This window comes from Gymnogyps californianus, chromosome 17, assembly GCF_018139145.2.
Source record: "Gymnogyps californianus isolate 813 chromosome 17, ASM1813914v2, whole genome shotgun sequence".
Lineage (NCBI taxonomy): Eukaryota > Metazoa > Chordata > Aves > Accipitriformes > Cathartidae > Gymnogyps > Gymnogyps californianus.
In genome coordinates, this window is record NC_059487.1 from 10,997,048 (window position 1) to 11,025,027 (window position 27,980).

The 27,980-nt window shown below is 40.1% G+C and overlaps 1 long non-coding RNA gene across 1 annotated transcript in view; it reads left to right on the top strand.

Moving 5' to 3' along the window:
• LOC127023248 (uncharacterized) overlaps positions 1 to 27,980 on the top strand; it is a 205,868-nt gene that overhangs the window by 80,930 nt on the left and 96,958 nt on the right. The window contains exon 2 of the long non-coding RNA XR_007767416.1: positions 2,747 to 2,818. This is a non-coding gene — a long non-coding RNA (uncharacterized LOC127023248). The remainder of the gene's footprint in view (positions 1 to 2,746; positions 2,819 to 27,980) is intronic.

Genomic DNA, 27,980 nt, shown 5'->3' on the forward strand with positions numbered 1-27,980 from the left:
ACGTATATAATTACTGATGTGGGTGTTCCCACATCTTAGAGTGGAAAAAGTGCTTGCCAAGATTGAAAAACTGTAGTAAGCAATATAAATGATTTCTCTCACACACCAGCATTTCTTGCTGAGACAAGTGAACTGGAACTGTGTTTAAAACCGTGTAATTATAGTCCTATATATCATTTATTAAATCAGATTTCCCCCACCCTCTTTTCTTTCAAGTCGCTTCTGAAAATGCTTTTCTTCCAAGAGGCCTGCTAGCTGGGGTCCTCCCCTTTTGAAGAACTCTTTCCAAACAATGGAAACGAACAAAAATATAAACAGCACATCAAGACCCATGTGACCTGTTGTCCCTATACCATTATTGCTCTTTGCTTAAATCTTTGCTCTAGCTTCAGTGTCACTGAAGTCTGCTTGGGCCAGATATGACTTATTGCCTTTCTGGGATCTACCCAAATATCCATGGGTTGTATGGAGCATTTTGATCATCGAGCCTAGTTTTCTCCATGACACAGGCCATATAGTTTCGTCTCTCCGTTCCTCGGTCAGGGCCAGGACTGCCTGTTCAGATAGTCCATGGGCTGTAGAAAGATGTTTGTGGATTTCCTTATTTCACACTCATTTCTATGCTGTTTAAAATATAAAGAAGCTGACCCAGTGTTTTCACACCCATGAAATAGGACTAATGAACGATTTTTCCAAAGCACACAGATTGTATATGCAAAGGTCCAGTACGCAAATCCTGACTTGTTTATGCCTCAGGTTGTGCATACAAAAAGCTATTTAACTTTGAGCCAATGTATCTTTCTTTCCAGCACCCACACCTCACTCAACCCACCTCCTCTGAGAAAGCCTGGGGAAAAGACTTTATACCACACTCCAAAAGGCTGGGGAGTAAGGCTGTGTTGGACAAAGGGACCATCTGAATATGAATTGGTACCAGCAATGAAACCCTTTGCAATTATAATCAAAGTAGAGGTTCCAGCTGTTGGCTTATTAGCCAGGTCCTGTCTGCCATGAAGCTTGTAGTTGGTGTAAGCATATGGGGATTGGGACCGTTGCTGTTGAATTTGTGGTGTAGGTGGTACCGCTGACGTTCTTAGAATAGCTTTCCTCACTTCGTACTGGAGATTGCGTATTGAGGTGTGGTGGCATCTTTTGGGACTTTCACTATGTAGTTTGAGAGTTTAAGGACTTCTCAGAATTGTTCTTATATTCTGAGATCCTTGCACTGCAGACCACAGAGTCTGGACAGTGTTTTTTTTCAGGTTTAAATATTAATTCACATGAGCCAAAGTTATCAGCATGGCACTGCAGTTTTCTCTTATTAGGCTCATTTTTTTTCTTTGGTCATTCTGTTAGTAACTATCGCTGAGAAAGGAAAATTGTATATTAAGGGTTTGATATATCAAGGGAAGAAATTCTTTTACGACTCATTGATATGGGCACATGATGAAGATGCATTAGATTTCAGTCTAAATTTCCCATCAATCTTTTCTTCTTTTCCTATGGTTTTCCCTCTTCTTCAATCTGTTCTTCCCTCCTGTCCTTGGTTTTTTTCTGTCACTCTTTGGTTTTACTCCTTTTCTGTTGAATCCTTCTGAAGTGTCGTCAAGCAATGCTCCAGTTCTGGTTGAACTCTTCAGTCCTGTAGTACAAGAATAGAACTCCAGCAGTTCTCATGTGGTGCTGCTGTATCCAAGATGCCTAACTTCTAACTCCAGCGTTAAAGGAGATGTACTTTAGAATGTTTTCCTTGGGGTTTAATTATTTTTTTTAACGGTTCTTTTTTGTACTAGCCAATTTACCATATGTTTTAACAAAATACAATATGAAATAGAACAAAACACCATTATTTGAAGGAAGATGCTGAGAAGTATGAGAGTTATTTATGCTGATTGTTATTTAGTGAATACTTGAAAACTGTCATGCTCAGGACCATCCTTGTTAAGGAAGTATTCATTCCTATGAAAAAAGGTACAAACCATGCAAAATGTAAAGAAAACAAACCCAGCTATAAGAAAAACAAACATGCACTGGGTACCTACCATGATCAGAAATCTGCTGAATTTACAGCAATGTCTGTCATAGGAAAAGTTACAACATATTGTTCTTTTATTGTGTTTTATGCCTTTTATTAGCTTGCAAATCTAATTAGGAAACCAATTGGCACACAGTATGCAATGACGGAAGCAGTACCACCTATTCTTGTGGCAGCTTTGGTTTTGCTTTATGGGTGGTCTTTGTTCCTAAAGGCTTATATGAATACCACATATTAGCTGAGCTGGTTCTCCCTTGATGTCTGTGTTGTATTGTACACATGTTGTCACTGTTTGACACTTAAACAATCCAGATTCTTACCCAGCCCATATTTAGTGCCATAATAAACTTCTGAGCATATGTTTTTGAGAGCAACAGTAACATTCATCACTGCAATGTGACATATAAATAAGCACTACTGGAGAGTGTACATGCCTTCAGAGGGCAGAGCTGGACTAGAAGGTGTGTGCCAAAGGGATGTGGTCATCTGCCTTGCCCTTACTGGGCTTTTTTCTTCTTCGTCTTGTTTCAGTAAATCAAAATGGTTATTGAAGTGACCTAGAAAATTCACCATGTACATGTGAAGAACACACGTTGTTACAAAACTTTTCTAGTGAGACACTTCCTGTTTGGGGCTTTGGCTTGACAAACAGTAGATGTAAGGCATAAACCATTTCTCTTCTCTCTTCATCTCACTTGCTCTGTCTTTCAGCGGGGAGCTCCGTCAAGGCCTGGTCTGAAGCACCGGTCTGACAGATGTGATGTACCAATGCTTCCTGCTCCCGTGAGTCTCCTGCTGTTGTTTTTGCAAAATTCCTGTACTTGAATGGTTTTATTTCAGCAGAGGTGGGTTTTTTGTGTCTTGGGTTTTGTTTTAGGGTTTTTGTTTCTGGGTTTGTTTTTGTTTTGGGTTTTTTTTTTTGAGGTGGCTTTGGTAGAAAGGAAAAGGGAATCACATATGAAGGGCTTCAGGATTTGACTTGTCCCTTGTTCTCTCTGAGCAAGACCAGAGGCTTACAAAGACTAATGGCAGTATAACAGATTTAAAGTGTGGTCATATCCTGTCTTAGTTGGGTAAACACATTCTGATTCAATGAGAGCTTTGTCTGAACAAGGACAGAAAAGTTGAGCCTTGAACAAGGAAAAGATTTATATAAGCCTTAATGAATATTTAATGTGGAACGTTAATTATAAAAAAGAGGATATATATTTTGATGTCTTGCCTTTAAGTGACAGATCATCTGGTGTCTCCTTGGCCTGAGGAGGACCATCAGCTTGCTAATTACAGATGTATATCAATCCAGTGAGAGTACCTCCCATTATACCAATACCTCTTTAAAGAAACAGGTGTTGCAGAGGGAAAAGAACATATGCTTAAAACTGAAATCATATAAGAACCATCTGCCTGTATTGCTTTGATTAATACTTGAATTTTCTATTAATCAATATTACTGAACACAACAAAAAATAGTTATTAAATAAATAGAGTAGGAAATGGAAATTTCTGAGTACCGGTTGTTTGTTATATAAACACAATTATTAAGGTAATATTACTATGTGTAAATGTAAAAATCCTTGAAGTTCTTTGTGCTGAAGTAGTATTTATTTGAAAATAAGTGGCTTTCCTGAGGTAGCCTTTCTGCTCTGTACCTGTACGTTCTTCCACCCTCTTGGATCATGTGAAAGGAGTCACTTGCAAACTATTCACATCTCCCATGAGAGGCCAATGGGGTGGCTCTGCAGATATGAAGCAGCAGATGCAGTGCAAGTTTCTACCACACCAAAAATGAAAAAATGAAAAAAACCAATATGCAGAATGTTCCAGCACTCAACAACAGCTCATGCTATGAACTGAAACAAAAATAAAGGTGAAGCTACTAGGTGCTGTCACAATACCAACAATGCATATGTCTATTTTAAGACTGACTCTTAGTTTCTCATGGCAAAATACATGTGTGCATCAGCAATGAGCCCTACTTGAAAAGCGAGGTTCATTCACACCTGACCTTGTTGGTTTGAATTTTACCCACTGTCCTCATTAGGAACATGAAGCCCAGCACCATTCACCCTTCTGTCTTCCCCAAAGCACAAGCATTTGAAGCTGCATCTAGGCCTGGACTCTGCCCTGATTTCGTGCTCTGCATATGTGTACAGCTTGCGAGAGAGCAGAGAACGCACTTGAGAATAAACCGTATTAGCTCTCAAAGAGAGATTTTAAAGTTTTAATATTATGGTTGTCTAGTTTGATCTAGTATCTGGTCATTGAATTGTATCATTGCAAGAAACATGAGAACAGCAGCATGACCATGAGGTATATTGTATTACAGAATGAGGTTACACAGCACCAAAGCACCACCATATTTCAGTAACAAATGCAGCTTCTGGGGAGTTTTGTTATCATTGCATAAGCTTCACTGCTCCCTAGAAGATGACACTGATTCAGACAGAAAACACTAATTCAGTTCTTGCCAGCAGAGCCAATTGTCTCTTTGATTACATTAGACTGACAACTGGTTTTCAATGTCATTGTCAGCTGCAACTTCTCATATATGGTGCAGTGGAGCATGAACTGGGCTCCCTTTATTTAATTATTTCTGCCCATTTCTGTATTTGTGAATATGGTGAATTGTGAATAAGGCAAATGTGAGGCTCCCATCCAGTAGACAGAAAAATGACAGGTGTTTAGATTACAAAACTCAGACTTCAACAGTGGTGTCCGGCATTCTTTTTAAAGACAGATCCTGAATATGTGTGTCACTCCAAAGAATGAATTTGAAACTATAATTTTTTTGTGTGTGTCTGTTGTCTAGAAGTGACCTAGGATTTTCTTGATTAAGTAATTGTTGCATTAAATAATTTGCTGAATATCTTTACATTTTTTCATAATTAAGTTGTAATTGGAAGACTGTATGTGAGCTGCCCATTGCAGGCACTTGCTATTTAAAATTAACCTTGCGTTGGTTGGTGGTGTTTGGGCATGCAAGCCTTGTGGTCCGTTCTGTGCCCAGCTCTGGACGAGTGTGAAGCTCAGAGGATGTCTCTCCAGTGCAACGGAGTTCTGACTGTGGCCCGTGCTGGCACTATTGCACTAAGCTAATACAGCCGTTGTGGTGGTGAGGGTATGGCAACGCAGACCACGGGGTGTGGGAGCTGTCACCTGGCAGGCAGGCAGGGTCTGAAGGCAGACTTCAGCCTGTGCTTGTTTCAGCCAGCACATGCAGTGCATGGGGATCTCTGTGAAATCAAACCCTACTTGGTCCAACCAGCTATGCCGTTTAACAGGGAGCGTTGCCCTTTGCGGTGTGTCACAACAGTGATGGGCTGACACCAGTTTCCTCCTTTGCAAGTAGACCATGGACAGCTGAGACACAGCCTGGTCACAAGCTGTCCATAGTGCAGAAAACATCATGTTCTCTGCATTTTTGCCCAGGCTGTGGTTTGTTATCTGGAGCACAGGACTCCCAATGCAACTCTGAGCGCTGTACTTACATGCGCGTGTCTAAAACCACCAGAGATGATCAGCCTCTTCCCCTCCCCTCTGCCTCCCTCACACGTGTCTTGCCATGAAAGGGGGATTAGGGAGCTGGGAGGTTGCTGTGGGGCTTCAGGAGTACGCTGCAGAGATGTTACTCTTCTGTGCAAGTTTTCCCTATACCCTGCTGGTCCTTGCTGTTCCCTCTCAGCAGAAAAGGGATTGGGGGGGGGGAGCATTTTTACTTTTAAAAAAACCTTTTTATCCACCTTTTCTTGAATAGAGTTAGGAAAACTTTTTTTTTCTTTTAATGTTTTCTTCTCTGTTAGGGTTATAAATGTGTTTTAAAAAAAAAAGCTGAAATTTTTCACCAGATCTTGTTTCTTGAGAAGCTGTGAGCTTAAGAAAAGCAAGAGATTGACAATAAAATCGAGAGGTATCAGCGATTAAGGTTGTGCTGCCAAATAATATGCTGTTAAAATAGTATTTTTGCATTAGTTTCATATACCTTTATTAAAAATACCCCAGAATGTCTTAGAAAAGTAGGTAGTCAAGGAGGAAGCTCCACAAGCTCGCAGTAGCTCTGTGAAATGTAGCCCCGTGAAATGGTTGCTGCCAACTCTCTGTGATTCTTCCATGCCTGCAGAATAAGAGATTTATGTTCTTCATAAACGTGTATCCTTCTATTTCTGAATTCTCTTCCACTGTTCCCATTGCCCAAAAGCCAAACAAAGCTAACCTCCTCCAGGTCCCAGAGTGAAAAAATGCAAACACACTGCATTTAAAAGTAGATTTAGCAACTCCAAAGTGGGCGATTTGGTTCCACCCATCAAACCTGAGTTCTCTGATCTAAAGTCAGATGGGTGCTACTCCTAGCGAGATGTGTGCCAAATCTAATTAAGCTTTGCATAATGTGCATCTTGGGTGATTTGATTTATTAGCTTTGTTTGAAGAAAGTAATAATAAAAAAAGAAAATGGCTTTGGTAATAACCTGTTTGAATTCCCTGTGCAAGTAGGCACAGTCCCTCCTGGATCTCCCTGAAATGCTCTTGAGGTGTGCAGGTTACCTATCAACAGACTGATGCAATGCTGGGAGCCGGTGCAAAGAGGGTGTTTGGTCTGGGGTCCTACCTCCATTGGTCTCCTGGCTTTTGGCTCAGCATAGGTATTCAAGTAGTCCCCACTGCGTATAATGATTTCCATTCTCACAACCACCATAAAACCCAGGAAATTATCACTTATCTCCATTTATACCAATGGAACCTAGTGCACAGAGAGACTAGAGATGGCTGTAGTGTAGGGCAGCAGAGATACCTGTATTAGCACTAAACGCTGGGGCTCACAACTGGAAAAATAGTCCCAGACCCCATGCTAGTGTAGCAAGGTTGCTTTTGATACCTAAACTAGCTCTTATATATCTCTCTGTTAATTTGAAGTGTGCAGGACAGACATGTCCTGTGGCCTAGATCCTCAACACCTCAAGTCCTATTGATTCTGGTGGGCCAAGTTATGGTGGTTGGCCATGACGCTGTCTCATATCCTGTAGCATCCTGAAGCTGGGTTCTCACTTGTCATCCTAATACCGGCTGTCTTTCTTGTCTTTGATGTCTTGTACTTCGTGGGTTACAGAGGAGGATTTCCTGCAGGGCTCCTGATAAGGCTAGCTCTTATTCTGGCAAGGTTCCTTTTTTTCTTCCATCCCTCAAAGCACCAACTCGTAGGTCTATTGCAGCATGACCCAAGATGAATCTGTATTTGTAAACATCAACATTGCAGCACTGGTGTTCATCACACAGCGTGGAAAGATTTACTGGAAAGAGGCACGCACTGAAAATTTAATGATACTGCTTGACTGGCTGCAATAACTGCCCTGGGATCAGTTGGAAAGGCAATCGCCTTGAGGTCAAATCAACAGTGATATTTCAGCATATAACTTCTGGTAATTTGAACATGAATTAAGGGGCAAGAGGTCTGGGGACCTGGATATTAGGACCTCTTTTCCCAATCGTACTCCTTAGCTGCAGCAGGCACAAAAACGTGACCAAGCATTGCACATCTGCAACTTCTGTTCAGTGGCTGTTAATTATTTCTAGGGAAAATGTCTGAAACTTTTACTTTGTATTTACAATGAAAACAAGAGCCTTGAGGACTAGCAGTTCACAGCGCTGTTGGGTTATCCTGGGGTAGAATAATTAATTTAAGACATCCTATTCTAGGAATGTTCCTATTAGAGCATGAAGGGAAGCGTTGTATGTTTATCTTCGCTCTTTTCAGGATGATCTCTTCTAAAAACTTTCAAGGGTTATTGCTGTCTACAACTTGGAAAGCGGGAATTAGGTGTAGGACCAGATTTGCTCTTAGTTGGTCACAGAATCTCGTGCTATTTTATATGGACATTGAAGATTATTAGGATACGTAACCTGTGTGTAAGTGCTAGTCTGTCTCTTCAACAACGCTATTTCATGCTACTGAAACTAGGCAAACAATACAAACGTATGTCTGCATGATTTGATGAAACATTACTTTTTGGTTTTTTTGGATTTATGTTAAACATTTGAAAAATCACTTATTTTGGAGAATATTCGTAAAGTAAAATGATTGAATGCAAATAATTTTTGCAGTTTAGTTCTTTCTGTTAGAAAAATTAGACATGATTATTCTGAAAAATCAAGCTTTGAAAAGTTTTAATAGCTTTAATGGGAATAACCTCTTTTCTTATTGCTAAAAAAAATATCCATTTTCTTTCCACTGGGATAATAGAAGAATGAAGGAAAATACATGGATTAACAACAATTTTAAGTGAGTTAAGATTAACACAAATTTAAGTGAGTTCCCCTAAGACGCTGCCTGCATTTTTAATCCTGATACTTGTTTGTTGGCATGTTTTACTTCTTTGATCAAACATACAGCTGAATCTTGTGGCAGAAACATTCACCTAAAATACCAATATTAAGCAAATATCAGTAAAAATCCATAAAAACATTGAATACATACACTTTATTACCAGAAAACTACTCATAGCATTTCACTACAGCCAGGCAGCAGAATCGAACTATGCAGACTGTTGTGTGTAATCAACACAGTCTGAATTTTGAATATTAAAATATTCAAAATTTACTTACAAACATTTAATACCTCCCAGAACTTATCTGGCAATTAATTTCGAATGCTGTATCAGGGGGAGAGGGGAATTAATATGTTTTGCCAGTAATTTTTTTGTCAGACACAGATGTAAAATGGTTTGTTATGAAAAATTCCCATTTCTGTGCAGCTAGATATGAAATGAAAGTTTGAAGAAGAAATGAAAAAGGTATTTATGCTTTCTACAGTGTCACTACTCTGTGACAGTGACCGTTTATCCACTCCAGCTGCGCAATGACTCTGGCATATAGGGGAAAATTGCAGAGGGAGCTTTGGGGGAGTGCAAAAGATTTCTGTGGTTGTGGTGATGAGCAGAAGGGTCTTGCAATACCCGTCTTTGCAGTTATGGACCCTCCTTTGTCCTTAGAAAACACAGCAACAAGGTGAAAGCTCCTGTCCTCATCTCCTTGATTTAACCCCAAGACAAAGGCTGGGATTTTCAAAGGCACCCGAGAGTGCAAGTGCTCCACTCCCATTGAATTTTAATGGGTTTTGAATGCTTGACTCCTTCAGGCTTCTCTGAAAACCTCAGCTTTGGTTCATCTGCCTGCTTAGGGGCTCGACTAACAAGGTTTAACCCAAGGGGCAAAAGCTCTTTCATACAAGTCAGGCGCTCTCTTCCAAAAAGCTGTGTGTATGGCGGGAAACAGCAGCGTGTTCGTGTGCGTGGAGAGAGGCCTATGGAGGGGCCAAGGGAAGATGAGTTTATTTTTAAACTGGTTTGACTGAACTTACAGACACAATGCAGCATACCGCCTCTGCTGACTCTGCAGACTGTTCTGTGCTGGGCTCCGTCTGACAGTGACTCAGAGGCAGCAAGAGTGCGATTACGGCTCCTGGCTCAAACATTGAGTGTGTTGGGAGGAGGAGAAAAATTCATTAATTTATTTGGGACACTGGATGGTTTCCTCGCTGTCTGCAACAACAGGGTGTGAGCAGCCCCAGCTCCAGCTGCTGGCGGACGGGTTTTGCAAAAGTAAACGTTCGCTCCCCAGCACCCGCCAGCCGGAGCAGCACGGCAGCAAATGCACCAGGCTCAGCCTCCTGTGCCAGTGTCTGCAGCCAGCGGAGCTAGCAGAGGGGCTCAGGAGAGCTCATAATTAAATTCTCACAATGCTCATGTGTTCGGTAATTAGAGATTCCCTCCCCCCTAAAGCCTGCTAGGGGAATTCTCTGTAGCACCAAGTCTTTTCATTTTCACTGGAAATGATAGGACTTAAGTGTCTTTTGGTAGGGCAGGGATTTGCTTAGGAGCAGGAGGGGAAAACAGGTAGTAACATCATGCTTAAGGGGTTTACCAGCCTCATACTGAGCTGGTGAAAGGTGGTGTGGCCAATGGATATGTCCCTAAGACTACCTATTAACTGATGAGTCAAATACCCTCAGAAACTTGTAGGCCTACGTTCCTTCTCCTGCTAGTGCAAATCAGGAGCAATTCCATTAAAGGACATGCTTTGGGAGTATTGCAGAGTGGTGCAGGTGACAAAAGAAAAGCTTACTGTTATTTTTTCCAATGAGTAAGATTTCCCCAAGTACCACAGTGTCAAGTGTAATCAAATATTAAAACCAGTTAAAAAGTCCATTTATGGTAATTGCATTTCATAAAGGTGATCCTCCATCCTGACAATAGTTTCATCTTTGCACTCAGCTCATTCTCAGGGAGCTGCATGGCTGCAAGTGCAGTGCCACAGGAGGAAGGTCCACCCTACAGTTTTGTATATGCAACTGCAGAAGCAGCATTTAATTTTCTTATTTTGTGAGATGCAATTACCATGAATTGAAATCTACCAACACATGCATTATTTAAAAGTAAATATTACAGGGTCACTATCCTGACTGGGAATTTTGCGTACTTCCATAATATAAATATTTATTAGTAATAACAGTAATAATAATAAATTAGTCTTCTGTTCGGTTTCTAAATGTTTGCACTAATAAAAAACTGTAAAATCTGCATTCCTGTGCACTGCAAGGATTCTTTTCAAAGCACTCAATAGCCCCAGATCAGAATAGCAGTTTGGGTCTTGTGTTAGTGTTTTGGATATGATTGTGAATGAAGCACTGCAACTTTATATTACAGCAGAAAAAACAGCCAACAGAAAATGCAGATACAAAGATGTGTGCTGGCTCCAAAGTCCATTCTTTAAGCTTGATTTCAAGAAGTACTGAATGGAAAATTACTTCAGGGCTATGTATTTTAAATATCAAGTAGGAATTTTTAAAAGCATCTGAGTAACTTCTGAACATAATCCCACTCACTTTTAAATTAGATTGGTCCTGAGAATTTTTAGGAGACTCTTCAAATCTACTTTAGGAGGTTACAATAACTTATTTTCATATCTTAAGGAGTAAGACACTAAATGTTAAGAAGCTAGCATGATGGATCAGTGGTAATTGCTCCCATTAAGTGGATGATTTTTAGCATCTAAGCAAAGAATTAGATTCTGCTAGCCCCTTGTTCAGTGGACCTACTTGTGGAACAAGCTCTTACTAAATGCAGGTTCAAAATCTGGTTTTAATTTGTGAGTCAACTTGAATGGTGCTTGTGAGAGGCATTTGCACTACTGCAGGTGGCTGAAGCACTGAGTCTCTCTCTGGTCTGCAACTATATTGAAGTTTCACCAGCTTATTCCATGGCTGACTTTTGGGGTCTGAAACATGGTGAAAACATAAACGCAACCTAGCGTCTCATCATTACTTGACTTGGACAAGAATTACGTAATTGCACTTTTTGCTAGGAGGAACTATTTTGAAGTGATAATGGTCGTCTTAAAGAGATGCTGTGAAGATATGCACCAAATATTTATTTCCATGAAAATATCCATTCTCAGCCATGAGATGACCACCACCTTCATTTATTAAAACTGAAAATGTCTTAATAATATGATTGACTAATGAGTTGTATGACCCTGCAAAGGGAAGACGGCAGCTACTCGCTGACTACGCTGTAATTACAGTCTGGGATGAGGGATTTGATCTTGCAGTCATTGAAGGGGAATTTTGTGTGTGTGATGAAGGTGGAGCAGAAATGAGGGTGATTTGAGTTAGCAGTAGGATGGCATTTTATCTTTTTTTAAACTATAAGCTGGAATTTAACATATCTAACCATAGACCCTGAACCTGTAAATGGATATATGACTGGTGCAGTGCACGAGTGTGGGTTTCCAATGACATCCCAGTCACTTTTTCAAAAACCAGAGGCCTGTTGGTATAGATTAATTTACATTATTCACACCTTAATCGTGGCACTTGTTCATATTTCAGAAAACCAGCATATTTCATAGGTGAGAAAGACCAGTGAGTCCCTCCACCCTTCATTGCCAGTGACCATGACTTCTCTGTCCTTTAAAAACTGGTTACTTTAGACCATTTTAGCTATTCTCTGAAGTCTAACTATGTGATGCAATCTGTCCCAGGAAGGTGACAGTCTTGCAAGTGAGATATCCCTGTGTCTGACAATTAATCACAGTTCCACTTCCTAAAATGAAGTTCTGACTACTAGCACATTGAAACAATTTCTGCATTATTGTCTTCAAATAGATATGTCCTACTATTTATGATTGTTAAGGAGAAGTTCAAAACCCCACTGGAAAAACCATAAAAATCTCCCCCAGTTTTGAATGAGTTTTCCTCTAGATTGGTGATTTTCAACCTCTTCCAATGGGCTGGGTGCACTTCTTTATAAGATATTTAAGCTTTCTCATTATAGGCTTGCTTTTTTAAAGTTATCGATCCAAGTCCCTGCACTCCTTCAGGTCTGTAGACCACAAGCTGAAAATCACTGGTTGGGACAGCTTATCTGTAGAGCTTTATAGTCTTGCACACTGTCTTTTCACCATTTGCCTGTTCATGGATGCCAGGGTTTTGAAAACCTGATGAACTTTGGTGACTTTATTAGTGGGATCCAAGCTAGCTCACAGGTCTTTGGCACTTGAGTTAGGAGGAAGCACCGTACTTCACTTTTGTTTCATAGCAAGAGAACTGTTTTCGTTTCCAAAGATCTGTATCAGGGAAATTGTCTTCCAAAAAGCACTGTTCATTACTGCAGCCACCCGGAAGATGTACACCATTCAAGGTAAAGCCACAGCTCAGCAAAAACTAAAGAAATCATGACAATTATTCCCTAAATTGAATTTTAAATGTGATTAAAATTAATTTTATTTTTTTTAAAATTCATTGCAGGGTCTTGGACCATACATTGACCTGTATTAATTAGTGGTTTTGTTTCTCCTGGACAATTTTAAATTTAGGAAAACAATTAGGCCTGGTAAATAAAAAAAAAAATCTAAAATATTTTCATCAATTGAAAAGTTATGGAAAAGTTAAAAGAAACGTTTGGTTTGACTCAAAGTAAATCAGCTGCTTTATTTTTGAACGTTTAACACTTACATATATGAAATCGAGGGAAATATGAGAATGAACAACTGCTTAGGAAAGAAATCAATTATTTTAGCAAAAGCTGAAATGAGAAGTTCCAGTTTTCAGGGAAGTCTTTCTGTTCGTTTTGGTCTCTGAAAGGAATGCTTGGCTGAAACTGGCACAAAGACACAGAGTGATTCAGGTTTGCTGAATTTGCAGTTTTAGTCTGAATACTGTGGAGAATTTTTCTCACTGTTGGAGAGCCATAGAAAGCTCAGTAGCATTTTCATGTATGTTCATGCAAACACTTTATCACTTTATTTTTGCTTGTCCCCCCAGATAGAATACTTTCACTACCTTACCAAACCAACATCATTTACACATCAAAACAATAATTCATTTTCAGATTCAGCCCTTCATTAAAAAGATAAGTAGGGCTTAATTGGCATCTAGTGCCTGTGTAGCTATTCTGTACTAGAGTGGAGTTAAGTGGGGTTTCTCAGACAAGGGCCTTGGGCAAGCCCTCTGTCTGGGATGAATTTCTCCCCAATTAAACTCATTTGTTTTCACATTCACATAATGGCACCTGAGATATGGAATGTCTCAACCACTTCCTTCAGCTTTTTTCTGAGGGCGGGGAATTGTTTAAATCTGAGCTGCAAACTCATTACTGTAGAATATACCGTGCAAATAAATGTCCAATGTGCTGGAGGATTATCTGATTAAAGAGGTTAAATTATCCTCTTATTACTTTAATAGTTTATCTTTTCTGAGGTTCAGGTAGAATGATGTTTTATTGAAGATATGCCAAGAGGTGGAGTTCTGCCTTGGATTATGTTTAGGATAGAAGCTGAGTTTGAAGCTGAATCAGAGCTGCCAAATCTTACGACCTGTTCATACCAGAGTGATGTTAGGGTGGTGGGAATTGTGGAAGATTTGCCATCTCAAAGATTGTGAGAAATACTCCCTTTGCAAAGAGCTCTGCTGCATCTGAGTTGGAACTGGTCAGACTCAGAGAAAGAAGTCCAGACAGATTAGAACAAAATTCAAAGGGTTTTTGCTAAGCAAAACCTACCTACTAAGCTATCTTGCTGGATTGCCTAGAACCAAGCAAAAACCAGCTCTGTCATCTTATCTGAAATTTTTAACCTTTATCTTTTCTGTATTTTGGATTCCTGTAATTAAAACTGAAGGGAGGAGAAACTAGGCTGATCTACACTGAAATTGCTATGAATTCTCTCAATCCGATCTGTGGACACTTAGGGCCAAACTTCTAAAAGCCCTTGAATGCCTAATAGTGCAAGTAGATGCCCACAGGCATTATCGTCCCGTTAGAAGCACAATATTTTTGGAAATCCCAGGGAGAGATTGAGGTAGAAATCAAATATCTTTTCAAGGTCTTTATTCTGCATTTACTTTTGAGCAGCTGCCTCCTTGCTGGGAAAGGCAGCATCCTCCGTTGAAAGCAAAGGATGACAGATTCTGGTCTTGCCTCTGTTACTACTTCTCTGTGAAGGTCTGTTTGCGATTAGGTGCGAAGTCAAACTTTGGGGATTGTCTGCTCTGTGGGAATGCAGACCAGCACCCAGGAACAGGCTAAAGCAAGTCTGGGGCATGTTGAAGGGAGGGGAGGAACTTCAACCTGCGTTATCCCTTTGCAAGGGTCCAAAAACATGGCTCCCATGCGCGTGGGTGGGGATGGCAGCTCCTGCTGCTGTGCTGGGGGTTGCATAGGCATTAGGGATGCCAGGAACATCACCCAAGCTCCCCTCATATCTGCTCAGTTTTCTTTCACCACAAAACCAAAAAGGATATTTCTGAGTCATGTTTGTATTGTGCTTTGAGACTTCTGGCTGGAAAAAAATTATAGAAGTATTTATATTATTATTCTCATGAACAAATATCTTGATGGGACTCATGATCTTCTTGCCCTCTTCTGTTGAAATCCTGCACATCAGGAAGCGTAATACAAGCCTCTGTTCCATTAGGACAAAGATGTCCAGATGGAACGAGAGAATAATTAGATATACTCGAATACTGTGTCAAGAAGTTAATCTTTCTTCCAGTTTGGCATTCCTCTGCATGTTAATAACCACAAGAATTAGAGATGGAAAGATCTAATGTTGCAAGAGCAGTAACATGGGTAGCTATGGAAAATCATCTCTGTCTCCATCTGGCATCAGTAACAAGCAAAGAGGATGCGACACAGCAGAAACTGAGCCTGCAGCTTCTGCGATCAGAGAAAATAAACAGTAGTATTTTCTGTATACCTTTGAAATGCCCTGGTTGCACAGAGAACAATGCGTGTTTAAAACCATGGTGCTGGATTTGTATGGTCTAAATCTGTGCTCCAGCAAACTGAATCAGGCGCAATGTCTTTTCTGTAGTGTTGCATCTATAGTGCCTGCAACTTAATGTATTATAACAAACTGCACCTTAAAAAAAAATTAAAAAGAGCAACCATGCAGGCAAGAAGCAGCATCTGCATTTGCTTTACTGGATCTTTTTGTCAGGCATTGTGATCAGGCTGACAGTTAGCCCTGAGGAAAGTTATAAATTCTGCGCTGAATTGTGGTACAATCTTTCACCATGGCATTTCTGCCCTCTGGCCACGCTCTGGTTATCCATAATTGTGGCAGATAATGGTTTTTTATGGCTGGAAACATTCTTTGCAAGCACAGGGACAATAACCAGGGCTGAAAATGTAATTAAAGTGAATGGATGAACTTTCTTAAAGAAACAGTGTAGATTATTACTGGAGCTTAACACCTAAAAACCCTGAGGCAAAATGGCAGCATCTGAAAAAACTTGTATAAATTTTAAATGTAGGGCGAGCTTGAAGGTGGATATTAGATTACAGAAGGAAAACTGAGATATTTGATGTAACAGATAACTAAGGGCTTAGATCATCTCCAGAAATATAAACTAATGTAACACATCTTTCTCTGTCAGTTGGAATATGTTATTTGTGTTCAGTGGCACCTTGTTTTCGTGAATCTATGGAGAAGTTTATTGCAGATTTTGTCCACTTATACAGTTGTAAAAGCATCTTCCTTAAATAATTAGAGTAGGAAAGAGATGGTATGTCTTCTATTTGTAATACCTATTTCTTATCATGGAGTGCAACAGATTTTATTTTTTTTTCTGCATAGCACCATTAAGGATCTGGAAATCAGGTTTTTATTGAACAGTTCTGTAAAGGCACAAATGAATAGATAATACCAGACCTCTATTTATTACAGCACTTCTGCTGCATCTCTGAAAGCCAAATGAATCATAGCACAACATTATCTATTTCTGTTTTACTCTCCTCTTGGGGCTGTGTTGGTTACCTGCAGGTAGTTCCTTTTCCTGGATGGAGACGTTTTCTTGCTAGGCTGAAAGCTTCCTAGCTTCTGAAGAACGTCGTCATTCTCCTATATCTGCTGAAAACCAAAATGAGATAATGTATTAATTATTATTAACAAGGAGTTAATACTTCTGATAGTGTTAATTTAACCATTCATGAGCTGGTACTTAATGGGCAGTCTAAATATGTCCAACTTAGACTTGGCTCCTGTATTTTCTCTCGTTCTGTGTGCAGAGACATTGCTGGGCTGGAGCTGGAGAGCCTTCACTGTTTTGGGGCCGGCAAGGCACTTTGTGTGCTGACTGTTCGCAGCAGAGATTAGCTGCATGGCCTTCTGAGATGACATTTCTGGGCTGCTCTCAGTTTGCATGCATGAAAACTGGTTGCAAAATTTAGAAGCAACTTGATTTTTTTCCCCTCTTCTACTTCTAGTACACAGCTTTATTCCCACAGAAGCATTCCCGCAGACACACCAGGACAGTAGAAGTGCCAGTAACACGCAGCCCGTCATGGCACAGGTGTGTAACAGCTGACTTCCCCACTGACTGCAAATTAAGACAACTTTCTGTGTGGGATAAAATGAGAACTGGCAAAGCTGCTTTTATGTATTTTAAATAAGCTTCACAGTTAAGGATAAATTATGCTAATCTAGAACCACAAACAATACAGGCATCTGGTTTTTGCACACTTTGTACCTGGTAAGTGAGCTTGGTCTTTGAGTTATGGGCTCATATTTTGAAGCCATGTGTATGTATTTGTTTTTTCTCAGCAAATTATTTTCTGTTTATCTGAGTTCATTGTGAAAAGGTGGGTCTTGTGAAAAGCATCATGGACCAAAGGGGTAGCTGGGGACAGTCTCACCAGAACAAGTGAAAACCATAGTGTGATGGAAGGGGCATAGGAAAGAGACCTTAAAAAGGTTATTTGAAGCTCTGCTAGAACATGTTCTTGGCAGAAACCTCTGCCCAGTTGTATTTCCTGGTTACCAGCATCAGAGACCTGCATCACGAGATACACTTTCTTTCCTGAAGAACAGCAAAAAAAATATTTTCATGATAAACAAGAATTAATGTTTCATAGCACATTCAACTCTCGGTGGGCCTTTTCCCTCTTACGGTGCCGCCTCTCTTAGTGAATAGCACTGAAAAGCCATGTGAGATTACAGTTTTTGGGTGTCACTAGTGCCATACGCTTGTATCTCTGAGTCGATGGCAACAGCCTGGGTATAGAATTGGCTGCATGTGGCCAAATTTCATCACTGAGCCATTCAGCAGAGTGGGAGGGGTGTAAGTGGAAGCAGAATCTGGCCCCATACCCTTCCCCAGTGCACAGCAGACATTGCTGCTGCCCAGACAGGTTTCCTCTGCCACCCGTCGTGGTGGTTTGGGCTGCCAGGAGGCTTATCACATGTCAAGGAGTCTGTGAAAGATCCCGTGTATTTTCAGTTTGTTTATTTTTTCTAGTTTTCAGGTGAAAGATCATCTCGGATACTGTTCCTCTTGTTGTGTCTCAATGATATAATGAAGAGGGAAAATTAGTCAGAGAAAGGAGATCCCCACAAACTGAGGTCTGAATTTCGTAGAAGAAAAATGCTATAGCAACAGCTGAGCCCAAAGAAAATGGTAGGAAAGCTCACTTTTGTTTTCATCTAGTGGCTTTCCTATTATTGGTGCTCTGATCCACCCACACAAAATGCAGGATCAGGAATTTGGGCTTGGTAGAAGGTTCTGTGGGACTTAGCTGCTGCTTGTAACTCAGATTTTTTTTCTTCTTTAAAAAGAAGGTAAGAAAAGGGAAAAGTCAGTAAGGTGCTGCCAAAAAAATCTATCTCCTTTTTCTGTATTAGTACAGTCAACTTATACATGGCTGCTTCATATTATGGCATAAATATCATTGACATGATCCCACCTGACAAGATCATGTGATATGGCATATTAAACTTAAAAAAAAAAGAATCTTTTAGATCAGATGTCCTCCATCAATTTCTATTTCAGAGTAATATAGCTTAAAGAATTTGGCATATGGAAGAAATTCGGGTGTCTGTCTGGAGTAAATAACTTCATGTATTATAGTTATTGCTCAGAGTAGGGATCAGAAAATTAATTTTAAAAATGTGTAACTTTTCAATGGGGAATTATAAGAAACATGATTTTTTTTCTGTTTCTCTTACTAAATGCAAAGCAACGCAACAGACACACCAGAACAAGCAAAATGCTGAGCAGAACATTTCTCTCAATTAAGCATGCTGTTTATCTACACGTATAGCGTGTTGCCACATGTTTTTGATTAATACAAACACACAGCTCTTGGTATGAAGTTCTGTGCGTGTGAATGTACCATATAAATCCACTTAGCTCATGAGAAAAAAAAAGGGGCTTCAATATTAAGATGATAGGAAAATGACATAATACCTGTCCAACAATGCTGAGGCTAGAGAATATTTATGCAGCATCTGTACCTACGTTTTTGTCTTTCGGGGTATACAGACAGAGGACAGGAAAGGTGAACCGTACTTGATAGTGTATTGCAAACAACAACGGTCTGTTATCAGGAATGATAGTGGAAAATAGAAACAGTCAATTGTCTTCAGGAGGTGGGAAAACTTTGGTTTGGAGGAGTGGACTAATATGGACAATACTAATGGACAATACTAATCCTGTTCCTGGCTAGGAAGGTTTTATTTTTGTGTGTGCTTGCTGGGTTCTTTTGCTGTAGTTTCTAAGTAGGCATCCTCAATTAGTCACACAAGGTTTTGGATGTAAACAGCTTATTCCCATCTGTTGATGAGAACCAAGACTCATAAGTATAAACTTAGAGTAACTATATTTTTAAGTATTCTTTTAAAATCTCTTCATATGTGCTAAAGGTAACTTTGCCCTTTATTCAAAAGTTTGTTCTCTTTTTGGCCACTTTTCCACACGACAGCCTCCAGTTGGCTCCTCTGTCTGGTTGCTCCCTGCCCTGACGGCACTCCAGGTTTTATTCCTGTCTCAGACTATGTTTATTCGCAAAGGTGGAACATTTGACTGAAAAGCTCTATTTGTCTGTAAAATTTTCTCTTTTTTGAATGGTGTTTTTGAGTGCTAATGAACTAATTTCTGCAAGAAATTTTTTTTTAAATGTCCTACTAGTTTTCCTTTCGTTTGTGCTCTGATAATAGTAATCTGCTGACAAATGAACTAACCCCTGTGCTGCACACGCAGTTTTAAAAAAAAATATACAACAAACACCTACCTGCAAGTTTATCTTTCCAAAAGAATTAAGATTCATGTACTCTGTATCTATGGTGGGGAATGTGTGCAGTGGACATTTCCTGCTGTGATGGGAATGGTACAGTCTTCCCCACCATTACGCAAATGCCCAGCAGCACAAACGTCAAGGCGTGAAAAACCCCAGTCTAGCAAGGAAAATGCCACACTGAGGTGGTGAAACCACCGAAACAAAGTATTGCCTGCTGCTCCCATTTATTTTTTTAATCTTTTCCAAAGCTGCTCCTCCAAGAAGGAGACTATCTGATGGACGAGGGAGGGAAGCAAAGAGCAATTTTGTTGGGGGAGTTCAGGGCAGCTCAGCAGTCCCAATGACAAGTGTTGCTGAGGTGAATCGTCTGCAGAGGCGTGGAAGTGGCGATCTGCCACCCGTGGGCTCACCACAACTCGACACTATGCGCATGGCTGGGGGCACCTTCTCTGCTGAGGCTGCTGCTCTGCTTTTTCAGCCCAAGGAAATGCACCAGGAAGCTGCCAGAATTGAGTGACAGACAAAGGGAATAATAATGAAATTAATGGAAAGGAAAAGAATCCTAACAGGTACAAAATAAGCACCTCTGAAAACCAAGTTATCAATGGGTTATGGGCTGCACTGCTGTAGAGGCAGTGATGCATGATACAGTAGAGATGCTTAAAAAGATACGTGATTATGAATACAGGCATTAACCACAAGCGGAATATAAACCCTTCATTTAGCTTGGGGTAAAGAAAGAAACAAAGCTGTTTCTTGATGTCATGTCACAAGAGATCATGTCTGATTCTGATGTGCTGCAAAAGAAATTTTGTATGTGATAGAGCCCACAGTTCCTCTATGCCTTCACGCCTTTTAGGCACAGAGAGGGACAGACGGTTGAATTCAGTGTATTGCCATGATGATGCTAGACAAGTATGGAGAGAGGGGAAAGTTCTTTTGCTCTGGGCAGCTCGAAAGAAAACACAACTTTTTTAGAGACTGGACTCGCGGTTGCTCTGTGGGAGGCAGCTGGATGATTGTTCAGACGAGCATTATTTGTGCAAAGAGCCCAGGAGATTGGTTCAGGGCTCTTGATGGACCATAAGCGAGACCATGCTTTTCTAGGAAAAGAAAATAGCACGTTTAGGGATTTAGAAAATGAAATCCATAAGCCTGTATATCTATAGATGACATGGGACTGAAAGGTGGGCTTGTTACAAAGAGTAGCAAGTAGAGTACCTTCTGCCTATACATTTTGCACTAGCTGTTTTTAAAACAACCGTTAAACTAGGTTTGCTCGTTCATTCACTGTTTAGGTATAGGGTTTGTGGTTTCCCTTTCTATGGTTTAAAAGAAAGTAGCAACTTACCTGCCTCAGAAAGATGCTGCAAAATGGACCTTGGGAACTGCAAGGGGTTGTGCTTTGAGGATGCTGAATAAGTAACAAAAAAACTGGCACAAATTTTTTGACTGTGTTTCTATCTCCTCTGGCGCTTCCTTTTAGAGAGTGAAAGCTTGCAATCAAAAGAGTTAAATGTTGCAAGAAATGTGTATTTCAACTTTACATGCCTTAATTTCACTGTTGAAAGTTTCTTTGATCTTTTTTTTCAGTTTAGCATTAGTAGTAGAAACTTGTGCCTAACAATAACATTGCAGTGCAGCCAAGTCTTCAGGTAATTTGTTCAAAGTAGAAAAGCAATGAGCAAGCGTGTAGAAATAACTCTAATAGGATCTGATCCAACATGTATTGACATCATGGAAAGGTTTCTATTTGTTTAAATTGGTTTTGGGTTGGCAATATATAGATCTCAACAGAATCTTTCAAGAATTGTGCAGTCTGTGGGTGTTTCATCTGTAACAAAGGATGCCAAGTTTGTGGATAAAGTCTATCTTGTTTTGTACAAAAGATGAGTGAGTAATTTTAATAGCAGCAGTCATAAATGAATGGTCTTGACAAAAGTTATTTTGAACTAGGCTTATTTCAATCAACCATCCATTAGAAAAATATTTGTGTGTGTCTTTTCAGCGAGCTACACAATCCTTAGTAATTTCTGGGGAAAAAAAATTATTTAATATTTGTTTTTAATGGTACTTAATAGTCTTTGTTTCAAGGGACTTGGTTGTTAGATTTGATAGATGAAGAATCGAGTCTAGCAATATTTGCAATAAGAAACAACTTCTTCCTAGTGCAAATTCGAAACATTTCCAAGGAAGAGAGAACCAAGTGCTCGTCAGTACTTCAGGTCTTCATTGTTTTGATTTGTAGATTTTTGGGGAAGGGAATTAAAAGGAAAATGTCAGAAACATTCCTGGTAGTTTCGTGTATCATTAAAAAAATTAACTGTCGCTCTCCTAGTTTGGAGTCAGGCATCCAGATGCTATTCTCTCAGCACTAGGAGATCTATACTAACAAGCCTAATGCATGGTGACATCCAGCAGATCTTATCCCTTCACTTCCAAAAATTCAAAAGGAAAAAGCTGCAAAAGTCCACAGGGAATTACCACCAAGCACAGTGTTTGGAAGAAAGGCAAGAAATATCCTATATGGGATACTGTAATTTTGGATACTTAAGTCGTACTTGCATTTCAGTGAATACTAAAAATAATTTGTGTTATGTGTGCACAGGCTTTGTGAGGTCTAGACACTAATAAAACTGGTGCAATGGAAGATATATTTATAAACCTGATATTTTATTCTGCTTTTCCTTGTGGAATTACAACATTATATTTTTTTAGTTGAGAGGAGATGCTGGGAGAAGTATCACTGTATGCCTGCCCTATCCAAGGACTTTTTCTAGGCAGCTGTTACAGGGCTGAAACAAGATACAAGGAGAGGAGTACCTTTGACAAGGAATATTCTGATATTCCCCTGGTACTTAGGATTAGTGTGAAAGTGTTTACAATGTGTGGGGAGCAGAAAATGATGCTGTCAAGACACCTTTTGTCACTGTTAGGAAACCAAAAGATAATACAAAAGGAAGTCTTAACTCCACAAAGTTTTAAGGACCTATAACTTCTTCAAGGAAGAGTTGAGCAAGGAGACTCAGTCTTTAAACCAGCTGAATATTTTCCAGTGCTCATCTACCAAAAAAAGTAGGCTGAGATTTTTTGAGAAAAAGACATTTGGTGACATAAAAGGCAGAAAAGAAATTGTAACAAATTTTCTTCAAAACAGCTTGGGCCAGAAAAGATCATGGAAAGAAGATGAACTACATTAAAAAAAGAAAAATGAAAGAAAGAAAGAAAGCAGTAAATCAACACAGGACATCTGGATGCAGAACAAGCCTCCTAGAGTTATAGCAGTAAATGTTGTGAAACTGAGGAGAATCAGGAGAGGTGAAAATCCCTGTGTCATCCTTTGGTTCTTGGAAATTGGGAGATTTCCTGGAGGCAAATTCATTCCTAATTTCCTGGTTCAGGTCATCTTACATGTCCTTCTAAGTCATCTAGTACTAAGAAGTCATCTAGTACTAAGCGCTGTTGAAGTTAGGGTGCTAGACAAGATAGGCAATTGATTCACTCTGTTGTAGCAGTTCCTGGTTGTCTCTGTCTCTGGCAAAGAAGCATCTGAAACAAAACTTAATCTTCAATCTGATGTCTATTTGTGTTCCAAATGCCATTAAAAAAAATTAATCTTCTAGCATTGTTTAAATATCAACCCTTCTACTCTATAATATGTATAGGCAGTGGTACATTTAAACAGAATTCAATTAAGATTGATAATGTAGTAGAAAAATATCTATAACCAAAACCAAAATAGTAATATTCCCTTTCATAATAGAATATTGCCCCTGAGGTATTGAAGAAAATCAGCAATGACACTGCCGTACTTTCCAAATGGTGTGTGAAATTCAACCATTGGTCCATGCAAGTTGCATACAATTGTAATTTGACTAATTAGATGGACTGTGCAATTTCCCGTTTTTTAATAGAATGAGTCTGCAAAGCAATTGTGAAAGGGTACAAGCAAAGAGGGGAAGGGGGAAAAAAAAGCAGCTGAAAGAAAAGTCTTAAACTTCTATGTAATTTTAAAAGTCCTTAATTGGGTCCTATTAAGTGAAAAACCTCAAGATTAAAATATTTCATTATTGTAACAATAACAACAGGAATTGAAAGCAAGAAATGAGAACACTGAGTCTGGATCCTATTTCTCCTAAGTGGTTTACATATTTGCTAGCTTAAAATGATGTAATACCTTTTTACACTTGTTGGAGAACCTACAGCTCAAGGTGATTTGGTCCCTTTATTACTTCTTAGACTTTCTCTATGCTGCAAAAAGGAAAATCTTGCTGAATTTGATTGTGCTTAAAGACACCTGCAATATTTAGGTAAAACAATCACAAATTCCAGTTACAGCTGTGTATATAAATAGTTTTCTGAACTGGAGGGAAAACTGGGAGGAAAATGGGTTGGTCTGAGATCACTTTTCATTTTTCTTGTTTCCTTCCCAAATGTTTTACTTTGCAGTGCTTTTCCCATTACAACAAAAACAAAAAGCCCAAAAGACAAAATAGAAAAGAAAAATAAAAAAAGGGAAGAAAAAATGGTATGTTGCAATGGATGAAAAACTTTGTTTAACCTAAATGAAAGGCATTGTTGCATTATTGTTTTCAACCTTAATTATAATCTTTAAATTTGGCTTAATTTTAAAATGAAACATCATTTGGAAAAGTCAAAACATTTCAAAACTCAAAACGAAATGTTTCTTGTGAATAGAAAATATTGGATTTTTTCCTTGACAACTAGTAGCTATGTTTTTGAGGGAATAAGCCGTCCGTCAGAAAATGTAGTTTAGGTCTAAAAGCAAATATTAAATTCTACCATAAAGATATTTGTGAAAATAGAATACGTGAAATCAGATTAATGGAGAAAGATTATAGAAGACACTGTGTCAGAGGTGCTTTATATCAAGTGGAGATTTAATCTGCAGTAAATTAAGGGCCCTGCAATGTTTGGTTGCATGCAGTATACCAATAAACCAGTTTTAGGAATCTGCTGAATACTCTTTAATGAAACGAGTATCAGTTAAATAAAATATTTATTAGCTAAATTGCAGCTGATCTGAACCAAATGAACAAGCATTAAAGTGAATTCCCCACACAAAACGTCATGAGAAGTGCAATAGTGCCAGAAACAGCCCTGCTACAGGACACTGGAGTTGTTCATGCCAGAGAGACCCTGGAGATGGATTTTGATAGACTCTTCCTGCAAAGAATGGCCCAGACTGCTCTGCCTCCGGCCCCTCTAAGACCAAATCTGCAGAACAGACCTGGCGTCTGTAGAGATGGTGGAAAAGCAGAGCAGTTTACCATTGCCGACCTGCAATACTGCCGCTGCCGGTACCCCAGGCACCGCCAGCAAGGGCCAGGACCACTGCAAACCCACAAACCACCTACGTTCTTTACTTTATGAATTTTTGTGCCCTGCCAGCCTTAAGTTTATGTAAAATGTACATCCTGCAAGATGCTAGTGCCCTCCACTGTCACTGATTTCTCTGATAACCAGAGGAGTCCAGTCATTGTAAAATGGTCATTGAATATCAAAGGCACCACGGCACTGCTCAGTCAATCAGGAATTGTGTCTGCAAGCCTGGCAGGTAAAAAGATGTCTGGATTAAATCTTAATTCTCTCAAACCAGGCTCAGCGGGGGCTGGAGTTTGCTGGTGAAGACAAATGAAGAGGATTACACTGAAGCAATTTGAAGAGCTCAGACTGTTTCCTCCCTCAGCAAACTTAAAAATCTCTAGAAAGATTTCTAGCCACCGAACAGAAAACTGTCAGCAGCCACGGTGATTTCAAGCAGATAAGCCTTCACCTGTAGTACCCAAATACTGCATCAGCTCAGCTGCTGCATGAGAACTGGAAAGGAGAAAAAAGGACTCTGATAAAAGCGAAGAGCTGCTTTTCTTGTTAGACTAGAAGAGACCTAAAAGGGCAGGGAAAAAAATTTAAAAGGAGATGACTTTTTGCTTATGATTATCTAAGGTGTTCTTTTTCTCTCCCAGGGAATTCAACTTCTCATTAACAATATCTCCCTAATGATGGCAATGGCCAACTCTTTTATGTCCCCTCGGGTGGGTGGCCCGCACCAGAGCGGGGCTGGGTGCGGGCAGGCTGGCAGCAGGAGGGTGCTGCCTGCAGGTGGAAGTGGGCAGCTGCCTACATGAGCATCTCCCCTCTGCAGTGTGGGGCCTCTGGTAGCTGCAGCCTTTTGCTCCCCTTGAGTTTAATGGAGAAGGTGGTTATAGTTATTGTATAAGGTGTGGCTTCGAGGATTTCTGTTTTCAGACTCTTTATTGAAATCCACTGAACCGTGCTGTCTTGTCTTTCATTTATGTTTTTTATTATGCTTACATACAAGGTCTTGTCATAAAGTGCAGTTGCCAGGAGGCACGTTGTATATGAAAAATGCTCTGGTTGTTTTATTTGAATAGCAGAGTATGTGCAGGATTCCAGAATTTAATAGGCTGCTTAGGTGTATTTAAGTAAGTTTTGAGTGTTGCAAATGCTCTGGGGAGGGAGCTGTACTGCTGGGTGAACAGTGCCTCATGCAGTGGGGTCCTGGGCTGTGACTGAAGCTCTGGAAAAAAGCTGAGGTGCAAAACCCAGCCTACCACTTGGGATATAAGGTCAGGGTTAGACTTAACCAGAAAGCGTGGGCAGGTTTAGTGCGTCAGAGCCCATTAGGCTTGATTTTACACAAAGGGTAATACAGGTACAAGATTTGCAATGGAATTCTACCTTCTTCACAGAAAGCTAAATGTGTGCATAGGTACTATCCTGCAGCCCCCATCTCCCTCCTTGCCTGCCCAGATCTCTGGGATCGAGACTGTCAACCTTATCCCCAAACGGTGGGTTCCCTTCCAGAGGGGAAACTTGGTGAATTGATTTGATACAAGTGAGCTGCCCTACAGAAATACTGTGAGGCTTTGGAGTAGATGGTGTATCTGTCTTCAGCCCTGCTCTCCTCTGTTGAAGATCTGCCTTAGCCTGACATGGATCCAGCTCTAGTTATTATGGCAGTGCTGATGATGATCTTGCTGTGGAAGTGGGTAGTGTACTCTGGTCTTCTCTATTTTGTTTGTGAGTGGTGACATCCACTTACATATAAACCTCTTGGTGACACCAACTAATAGCCAATTTCTTTATTGATAAAACCGGGGGTGCATTCAGACCTGGAGTCAGATAGATAGATAACTAATTATCTGCATTAATTAATTATATACATCAATTCTGAGTCTGTAAACACCACAAGCTAACAATGGTCTGATTCAAGCTCCTGGCCCAGGTCTATCTTCGTTAAAACTTCTGATTGTAAAGATCTTTGTGATGTCCATGCAGCTTAGGGGCTGTCAGAAGCCATGGCTCCCAGCACCAGGTTCAAGAAAACCTGTTCTTTTTAGAGCCAATTTTTTTGAAATATGTTTGAGGGAATAGGGAAGAGAATAATACAGTTCTCTTTGAATGAAGTGGGGAACATAACATAAAGAAACTGGCAGGGATTCATGAAAATTAACATCAGAGATAAAAGGAATCTAACCATTGCTATGCTGGGAGAGTACAGTGAAACCCTGATGTTGGGCTTTTGGCAGGTCTAGGCATAAGACAAATGCTTACTGATGCATAGCCCAGGTAGACCTGGCATCATCTCCTCTGGAGCTGCCCTGCCAGCTGCCTCAGCCGTAAATGGCATCCCACAAACGTGTACAGTCAAGGATGAACAATGAGAAAGATGAAATATGTTACAGGGGTTAAGAAAGAAAAATGGGACTGGGAAGCCTTACTTTTAATCTCCTTTTGGTACTGGCTCTTCTGCATTAGGCCTACAATGCAATGGGGGGAAAGAGAATGGTCTTGGCCATACAGTAAATTGGAGCTGCTAGATGTTGTCTGTCTAGTTAGCAGCCAGATAACCTCTGCTCAAATCATGCGCCCTGCCTAGGATAGCTGAGCCCAGGCTATCTGCTAGCAAATGTGGGGATCCCTGGCTGTGTCTGGTCCACCCAAGACAATGAGTGAGAGTGGAGGTTCACACGAAGGTGCTGACCATGCACAATGGGTAACTCAGCCCAGTGGGCATCTGGGGATGTGCAGAACGGGTGGTGCATTGGCTTGGTCTTAGAGGACAGATATGGACTTGCTCTTATAGTGTACATATTGGTGTAGACGGACTGATGGGTGACCATAGGCAAGCACCATTACCTTGATCTCCGAGTACTTACTAGTCTATAAGCTCAGAGGTGCTGTAAGGAGTAATTAATCTGAAATACCTCCAGGAACACTTTAAACATGGAAAGTGTCACCTCAAATTTATTGCAAAATAAGGTGACAAATCAGTTGAGCAAATGTTGGGTACCTGTCATAAGACATCCTCTCATAAGAGTGAGAATGTTCTAATAAAC